At 36.2% G+C, this 9,424-nt stretch overlaps 1 protein-coding gene across 4 annotated transcripts in view; it reads right to left on the bottom strand.

Annotated features, from left to right (window-relative positions):
* LOC106882336 (uncharacterized) overlaps positions 1–9,424 on the bottom strand; it is a 78,234-nt gene that overhangs the window by 14,913 nt on the left and 53,897 nt on the right. Inside the window, exons 1-2 of one of the 4 annotated variants that reach the window (XM_089345519.1) lie at positions 8,169–9,421; positions 741–813 (exon numbers count right to left, since the gene is read on the bottom strand). The exons of 1 other annotated variant lie outside the window; for it this stretch is intronic. The gene's annotated coding sequence lies outside the window, so the exon portion shown is untranslated. Of the gene's footprint in view, positions 1–740; positions 814–8,168; positions 9,422–9,424 lie in introns of those variants that run through there. 2 more of the 4 variants (XM_089345520.1, XM_089345521.1) reach the window with 2 other exon arrangements.

The raw sequence follows: 9,424 nt of genomic DNA, 5'->3' as shown, positions 1-9,424 counted from the left end.
GTAAGGTGTTGTAAGGAGACCAATAGCTGGACTCTAACCCTCTAGCATTCAAATTATTCTGTCAAATGTAATGCTTATTTATTCACATTGTTTTCAATTAATCATACATTATGTCATAGCTTTGACATTTTGATAATACAATTGTATTATGTTTTTAGAATGTAGATTGTCAAGTAGATGTGAGAGGCCAGATCTGGCTGGTCTGAGCATAAAACAGGTAGAATATTTGGGTCAGATATGGCTGGTTTAAATGCTAGAGTTGAAGTAAGATTGGTCAATAGGGAAGACATGGCTGTGTGCTTTGCAATCACATATTTTTGGATTCAGTCCCACTGCATGGAACTTTCAGTAAGTGTCTTCTACTATAGCTGTGGGTTGACCAATGATTCATGAGTAAAATCTGGTTGATGGAATCTGTGTGGGAGCCTGCCATGTATATGAAGCGGGGGCTGAAAAGTTTCTGTCTTTTAGGGTGTCGCAAAAGGCCTGGTTGGAGGCCCAACCTTCCAAATTCTTTTACAGGGCTTAGAAAAACTGAAGGGTTGCAGCAAAAATCATAATTAACTGATCTTCCTGTGTTTTCTTTTACCCAAAGCTAGGAACTTTTCAGCGCCCCTGCGTATGTTTGCATGTGCATATGTGTGTGTTCGTTGTTTATGCTCACTGCATAACAACTGGTGTTGGTTTGTTTACATCCTTGTCATAAGCAGTTTGGCCAAAGAGACAAATGAAATAATTACCAATAAGTACAAGGGTAAATCTGTTCAACTAAACCCTTCAGTGTGGTGCCTCAGCATGGCCGCAGTCCAGTGGCTGAAACAAGTAAAAGAAAGATTAAAGGAAAGGAAAGGTATTTTGAGAATTGTAATGCTCATTTAGCTCACTTCTTTGGCTTTCATTCACACTGACATAACATCTGTTGGAACATGCCAGTTCTAACACAGACATCAGACAATCAGTCCTTCTCTCTGAGGGAAAAAAACCCCTTCCTTGCCAGCAGTGACAGTAGTTCCCTGAACTTTCTCCAACCTGTTTTTACTCTGACTACTATACTTTCAGAGTAACTGTCTCCCTTGTCGAGGACATCATCTCAGTAAAAAAAGCTATCAACTACTTTTAGTGAGTCATTCAGACATTCAAGGGATTCTATTTCTGGTGTGTTGATAGAAAATACTACTCCAGTGAATATATCACGTATGAAGCTTATGTCCTCTGGTAGCCTGCCTGGGATTCTGTAATATCTCTTGTGTGTTCTTAACTAACATTGAGTGCAGCATAAGAAGTTTATACCCATCCCTTTTCTACATACTGAGAAAAGCTGAGGGTACCAGCATCCTGTTTTCTTCCTTACTTACAAACGCTTTCATATTTGTTAGGTTTACCTTAAATCCTCTTGATTCTGGGTTTAGCTTCCAAGCCTGGAATTCCCCTCTAATTCCCCTACAGATTCAGCTATGAGAAGTAGATCTTCAGCATATCAGAGTTCCCATGGACAGACAGTCTTAAACTCCTCTGCAATGGCTTGTAGGACTGAGGACTGGACCCTGGTGGACACATGCCTTCACACTGAATTTATCACTGAAATCGTTGGTGACTCTCACTTCTTTTATCTTTTACTTGTTTCAGTCATTTGACTGTGACTATTTTGGGACACTGCCCTGAAGGGGGTTAGTCAGACAAATCGACCCAAGACTCATCTTTTTTAAGCCTAGTACTTATTCTATTGATTTCTTTTGCCAAAAGGGATGTAAACACACTAATGCTGTTTGTCAAGTGGGGGTGAGGGACAAACACAGACATGAACACACACACACACACAGCCTCAGGAAGACCAAAGCCTTATTAGTGGATTTACAGATGGAAACTGAAATAAACCTGCCATATATATCCACAATGGGCTTTTTTCAGATCCTATCTTCCAAAGGCTTTAGTAGAAGGTACTTGTCTAAGGTATCATGCAATAGGACTGAACCTGGAACTATGAGATTACAAAACAAACTTCTTACCACACAGCCACATGAGATGTCTAGTAACAGCTCTGTCATAGCTCTGTCAATTGTCTCTTTGATATTTCATGTCTTTCTACAGCTCTTTGTTAATCATGGTTCTCTGATTAATAATTCTGTGATATCTGAGAAGAAGGCTTGGCAAAGCTATTTGTCAATATCTTGAAGTGTTTAGAACAGAGCTTCCTTGTGTACACACCATTTAGAGTTTTCCTCATGTGTAGGTGTCCAGGTTAGAAAACCATAAACCACTGATTATAGATCTTTATCTTTTATCTTTTATCTTTTATTTGTTTCAGTTATTGGACTGTGGTCATGCTGGAGCACCACCTTGAAGAGTTTTAGTTGAACAAATCAAACTCAGTACTTGTTTTTTTAGTGTTTTTTGTCTTTCTTTAAAGCCTGGTCACTTATTCTATTTTTTTCTTTAACCAAACTGCTCTATTATAGGGATATAAATAAATTAACGCAGGTTGTCAAGTAGTGGTGGGGGGAAAACATAAGCACACACACACACATACAGACAGGCAGACAGACCATAATAATACACTGTGTAAAATTATAAAATAAGAGAAAATAAATTTTGAGGATGAAAAAGTCTCCAAATTCTGTATCTTTACAATTATTGCTAATATATATTCCAGACAATATTACTGTCCAATGAAGCAAACATGGAATTACCATTAGAGGAATTTACAGAGTGACTGACAACTAATAGTAGTCATAGATGTGGTTAGCCGTAAACTGGAACATGACTGAGAGCCACTACAGTATCCACCCGGGTGATATATCCCCCCAGCCTCACATATTCTTTTATTTGTTTTAGTCATATATATATATATATATATATATATATATATATATATATATATATATATATAATTCTGTGCTGCATCTGAGAAAGTAAACCCTCAGAGTTTTGGTAACCTGGCTCAAGCTTTTGGAATTACGGAGATGTACTTGCATAGCAAGTGACCTGATCTGAGGTCGTGTGCTGGAACGAAAACAATTGCAGCGTGGAAGGTGTTTATAAGCCATTTAAAATAACACACAAAAGCCGTCAGATTCACTTCAACATTTAAATTTAATTTGTCAAAATATTTTCGTCGCTTTGAGACCGTGACCTGTTCACTGACAAAATTCTGTGCTGCATCTGAGAAAGTATATATATATATATATATATATATATATATATAAAGAATAAAAAGTTTCGAATGGTACAACAATGCACTATAATATAAAAAAATGGACTATATACCTGTTGTAATTTAGTTATCTATAGTCCGATGATATTTCGGAATACAATTCCTTCTTCAGATTGCCCTCTTCTACAGGTACCATCCACTTCCAGTGACAGGCATTTCAGTATACAGCTGTCTTCACTCATATGCATCACATGTCCAAACTAATGCATTCTCCCCTCCTGCATATCACATTTAATCCCTCTTACGCTTAACTTTTCTTTCAACACAGTTGTGTTTTGCCAGTCATGCACACTGATGTTGCAAATCCAGCGGAGCATACTACCTTCATTCCTCTCCATCCTATGCATGTTCTCTGCAGTCAGAGCCCTTGACTCACTACCATGTAACACAGCTGTTCTCACACACGCATCATACAATCTTCCCGAGAGACTGTCCTTTTGCTGCCGAGAGAGGTAGAAGTTCTCTGAATCTCTCCCATCCTATTCTTATTCTAGAAACAATACTTTCAGAGCATCCACCACCACTCCTAATTTGGTCACCTAAATAGCAGAAACTATCTACTACCTCAAGATGTATGTATGTATATACATATAATTATGTGTGTGTGTGTGTGTGTGTGCGTGTGCGCGTGTGTGTGTGTACATATATCTTTTACCTTTTATCTTTTAATTGTTTCAATCGTTAGACTGTAGCCATACTGGAGCACTTCGTTAAAGAATTCTTAAACGAATGAATTGACCTGAGTACTTTTCTTTTTCTCTTTTCTTTCTTTCAGCCTAATCCTTATTCTATTTATCTCTTATGCCAAACTGCTAAGTTACGAGTATGCAAACACACCAATACTTGTCAAGTAGTGGAATGGGGAACAAATACACACACAAACACATATCTATATATGTGGTTATCTTTCGTTATGACTCAAGATCACCTCCATATATATGTGTGTGTGTGTGTGTGTGTGTATATGTATGTATATATATATATATATATATATATATATATATATATATATATATATATGCGAGTAAAAATAAATACAAAAAAGGCGGTTTTTTTGTATGATTGTGTATAGAGGAATATATTATTTTGTTTAAAAGAGTTCCAACACTGTCTGTTTTTTTATGTTTTATTTATATTCCTGCAGAACCAATGTGGGGTATAGAATATGGAATATACAATATATAATATAATATACAATATATAATATAATATACAATATATAATATAAAATAAAATAAAATAAAAATGGATGGCACCATGAAAGAAAGTATTGAATGTAGATGAAATATTGAGTGTTCAATATAAAGGATCAAATATATAAATATAAATATATAAAGGCGACTCGAGTTTCAGGGCTATTTCCCTTCATCATGGCCGGTATGACAGACTTTAACAGTCTGTTAAAGTCTGTCATACCGGCCATGATGAAGGGAAATAGCCCTGAAACTCGAGTCGCCTTTATATATTTATATTTATATATTTGATCCTTTATATTGAACACTCAATATTTCATCTACATTCAATACTTTCTTTCATGGTGCCATCCATTTTTATTTTATTTTATTTTATATTATATATTGTATATTATATTATATATTGTATATTCCATATTCTATACCCCACATTGGTTCTGCAGGAATATAAATAAAACATAAAAAAACAGACAGTGTTGGAACTCTTTTAAGCAAAATAATATATATATATATATATATATATACATACATATATCTTTTACCTTTTATCTTTTAATTGTTTCAATATATATGGAGGTGATCTTGAGTCATAACGAAAGATAACCACATATATAGATATGTGTTTGTGTGTGTATTTGTTCCCCATTCCACTACTTGACAAGTATTGATGTGTTTGCATACTCATAACTTAGCAGTTTGGCATAAGAGATAAATAGAATAAGGACTAGGCTAAAAGAAAGAAAAGAAAAAAAGAAAAGTACTCAGGTCAATTCATTCGTTTAAGAATTCTTTAACGAAGTGCTCCAGTATGGCTACAGTCAGATGCACAAAGATATAGAAATTTAATGAAATTACATTTCAACAGAAGGACATATTTTTGTAACTACATTTAAACTCTCCAAGTAGAAAGGAAGAATACAAAAAACTATTTTGACTTAGCCAGACCATACAAGCTAGTAAATAATTCTACGCAGATTTTTAACTGTCACTGATTTTATTTGTTTTTTTGTTTCTGATTTATGGAACTATTTTATCAGACCTAGTGATTCAAAGTTTAAGAGGACACTGGCATTTTCTTTGTAGGGTAAGGGCTAAACAGTATAGACAGTAAACATGGATGATATAGTTATAAAATTTCTTAGGGTTTGGTGACAAACTACTATAGGGGGGGGGGGGGTTCTCTACTAGCAGACCAGTTTATAATGGAACAGGGGAAGTCTTGTCATAAGGCACCTAGGTCTAAACGTATATAAAATAAAGTTGCTATATTGTATACAGATACAGTAAATGGTTATTCATAGTTTTCATTAATCAGAATAATGTATCAGTATTGTTTTACGTATGCTAAGTTTGAAATACTCGAGATACCAATATTTGCTTAGTTAATATGTGAATAAAGAGAGACGATTGCATTGGTATGGTCATGTGGCGAGAATGGATGAGGATAGCTGTGTGAAAAAGTGCCACACCCTAGCGGTTGAGGGAACCTGTGGAAGAGGTAGACCCAAGAAGACCTGGGATGAGGTGGTGAAGCACGACCTCCGAACATTAGGCCTCACCGAGGCAATGACTTCTGACTGAGAGCTTTGGAAATATGCTGTGCGTGAGAAAACCCGGCAAGCCAAGTGAGACCATAATCCGAGACCTCTGCCAGGGGTGTTGCCAGCCCACTTAAGCGTACCTTTCCTTCATTGGACATTAAACTCCACTTGCAAAGACTTGTTGAGGCAAGTGAAATCGAAATCGAACTAAATTTGACAACTGCCCCCCCACTGCCAACGTCTCCTTCATTGGACACTAAACTTTACCTCTTTCTAACAATTATCTACATGGATTACCATTGAATTTTAAAAGCTCAAAGACAATATAATGTATTGGTATATTTATTTTTTTATATATTTATTATTTTTTTGTAAAAAACATTATTTTCATTTTCCCTCTTCTTGAAAATTTGCCATGCAATGAAAGCCAGCTAGAAATCCTTTTTAATCTTCCTTATACACATCCTTATTCAATTTGACTGGTCTCGCAAACAAGAATACTAAAAATGAACCCGACCACTCTCAAAAATTAAATTAAAAAAACGGAAAAATAATCCAGAAGCCTTGTCTGGTACCTGATTGATCTCAATGGTAGTCATGGAATATGAAGGCGGCTGCAGAATATTTAGTAACAGTAATAAATAGTTTATCCTTATCAAGTACAAACCAAAGTTAACAAATTCACCAACAGTAATAAATAGTTTATCCTTATCTAATACAAGCCAAAGTTAGCAAATTCACCAACAGTAATAAATAGTTTATCTGTATCTAATACAAGTCAAAGTTAACATATTCACCATTCAAAATAGTTACAGCCTAAAGGGAGATAATTGAGAAAGACTTGAAAGTTAACATAAGATCATAATCATGTAAAGTAAATATAACTAATAATCCAGAATCCTTGTCTGGTACCATATCAATCCCAAAATCTAATCAGTTCATGCCAGTCACAAGGACAAACATCCCTGAAAGTTTCATCTGAACTCATCCAGTGGTTCTTGAAAAATCTTGTCCATGGACAAACAAACAAACAAACAAAAAACACAACTGAAAACAATACCTCCGTTCACTAGGGCAGAGGTAATAAATAACAGTAAAGGTAATGATATAGATATGTCAGTATTGTATGGGGGTTAGAGGTCAAATGTAAAAGTTTCAGTAGAATGGGAGTGGAAGGCCAATCTAGCTAAGGTTATAAGGACAATAGTTTAGTGCAGATATTTAAATGATTTAAGATAAAGGATTAAGAATTGTGAACATCATTCTCCTGCCAATATTCTTCTAACTACTTTTACTCTTTATTCTTCAATTTAATCCTTTATTCTTCTATTTTATTCCTTATAAACTGTGAATTTTATTCCTTGTAAACTGTAAATTTTCCGTCTAAAATATTCGTACCTTGTCTCTGATGACAACAGAATAGTCAGTGCAGAGACATGCTAAACTATCTCTTGGGTTATCTCAGAAACGGCTGCAAGACTTCAAATTCACCTTATCCTAATTAAATTATTCTAAATGAATTGAGATATTCATTCTGACTAGGTTTTGATTTTTCCTTTAATGTAATATATACCTGCTATAACGGAACCCTAACATGGATCCCTAGATCCAGCCTTAGCTGTGATCTTGGAACCTAACAGTCGACCAACTATAGCACCTACCCAGTGTACCTATTCATTTAGATCACATGTGAACTAAACCCCTCATATTCTCTCTATCTCTCTCTCTATATATATATATAAAACATACTTATATCTCTGGATCTCATCTGTAGACTCTCTCTCTCTCTCTCTCTCTCTCTCTCTCTCTCTCTCTATATATATATATATATATATATATATATATATAGTGTGTATGTATGCCTCACCACCATCACCACCACCACTTGACAGCTTATGAGCCCATAACTTAGTGGCTTGGCAAAAGAGGCTGATAAAATAAGTACCAGGCTTAAAAAAATTAAATATCAGGGATAATTCATTTAACCTAAAAACCCCTGAAAGAGCTGCTGCAGCATGGCCACAATGTAATAACTCAATCAAGTAAACAATAAAAAATGTGTACATGTGTGTGTATGTATGAATAAAATATACAGACATACAATTACATATATACATACATACATACATACATACAAACATATTACATAGATACATACATACATGTATGTATGTATATATATATTTTTTAACCTTTTATATAGATGTGTATAATTATATATACCTTGTTTTTCTGGTTAATTGCGGCTTGTTGCTGTTAATATTTCTGCTTTCTGGAATAAACCACAACACCACAAAATTCACCACACTGCACCTCCACCCCCCCACATGCACTTCTCTCTCTCCCTCTCTCTCTCTCTATATATATATTGTGTGGCCATGAGTGTGTGTATAGTTACAAGCAATACAAACACTGCTCAATCACAACACATTCACAGTAACCCTAAGCATCATTACCACCACCACCACCACCACCACTACTACTATTATCACCATCACAACCGCCACCACTAATATTACTATCACGACCACCGCCACCAGTACTGCCATCACCACCACCACACCACTAATACCACAGACGCTGCCTTCCCTCCACCACCACCACTGCCACCATCACCACAACTACTACTACTACCACTACTACCACTACTACATGACCACTTCATCAATGCCACTATGGTGTGTACCAATGTCAACAACACAAAACATGACGTCACCCCTTGCAACCACCACCACCACCACCACCCTTGCCTCCCCCACATAACCACAGTCACAACACATACGTTCCACCACTAAAGTGAGTCTCTACGTGGTCGCTAAACCCGCAGGAAATAACAGCTAAATCTCCCTAATGTCTTGCAAGAGAAAGACCCATTCTTCCAATTTTAGGCCTATGAGAGGAAGGTGCAGGGACTACGTCCTCCCACTCTGGCAATTTGCTGGAATTGCAGCAAATGTGAGTCTTATATAGATAAGACTCTCATTTACATAAGGGAACGAGGTCCTTGCCGCGTTGAAAGATACTTTGTATAGACGCAGGCATAACTGTGTGGTAAGAAGTTTGCTTTCCAGCCACATAGTTCCGGGTTCAATCCCACTGAGTGAAGTGTCTTCTGCTATAGCCCTGGGCTGACCACAGCCTCGTGAGATGGAAACTGAAAGAACCCCATCTATATATATATGTTGTGTGTGTGTGTTCGTGTGTTTGTGTGTGTGCGCATACGCATGTATTTGTGATTGTCTTCCACCGCCGCTTGACAACCAGTGTTGGTTCGTTTATGCCCCCAACTAGCAGTTTGGCAAATAGAGACTAATAGAATATTTGGCAAAAAACAATCCCTTCAGTTTGGCCGTAATTCTTTGCCTGAAACAAGTAAAAAATAAAATGGAAGATACTCCACCGCCATCACCATAACAACAGCCACCACCACCACCATCGTTATATAATTCCTGTCAAACGTTCTTTGAAAAGTACTTTGA

This window comes from Octopus bimaculoides, chromosome 29 (assembly GCF_046866305.1).
Source record: "Octopus bimaculoides isolate indiv1 chromosome 29, ASM4686630v1, whole genome shotgun sequence".
In the NCBI taxonomy this organism is placed as follows: domain Eukaryota; kingdom Metazoa; phylum Mollusca; class Cephalopoda; order Octopoda; family Octopodidae; genus Octopus; species Octopus bimaculoides.
The sequence above is the reverse complement of the archived record's forward strand: the minus strand, read 5'-3'. Positions and strand labels throughout refer to the sequence as shown.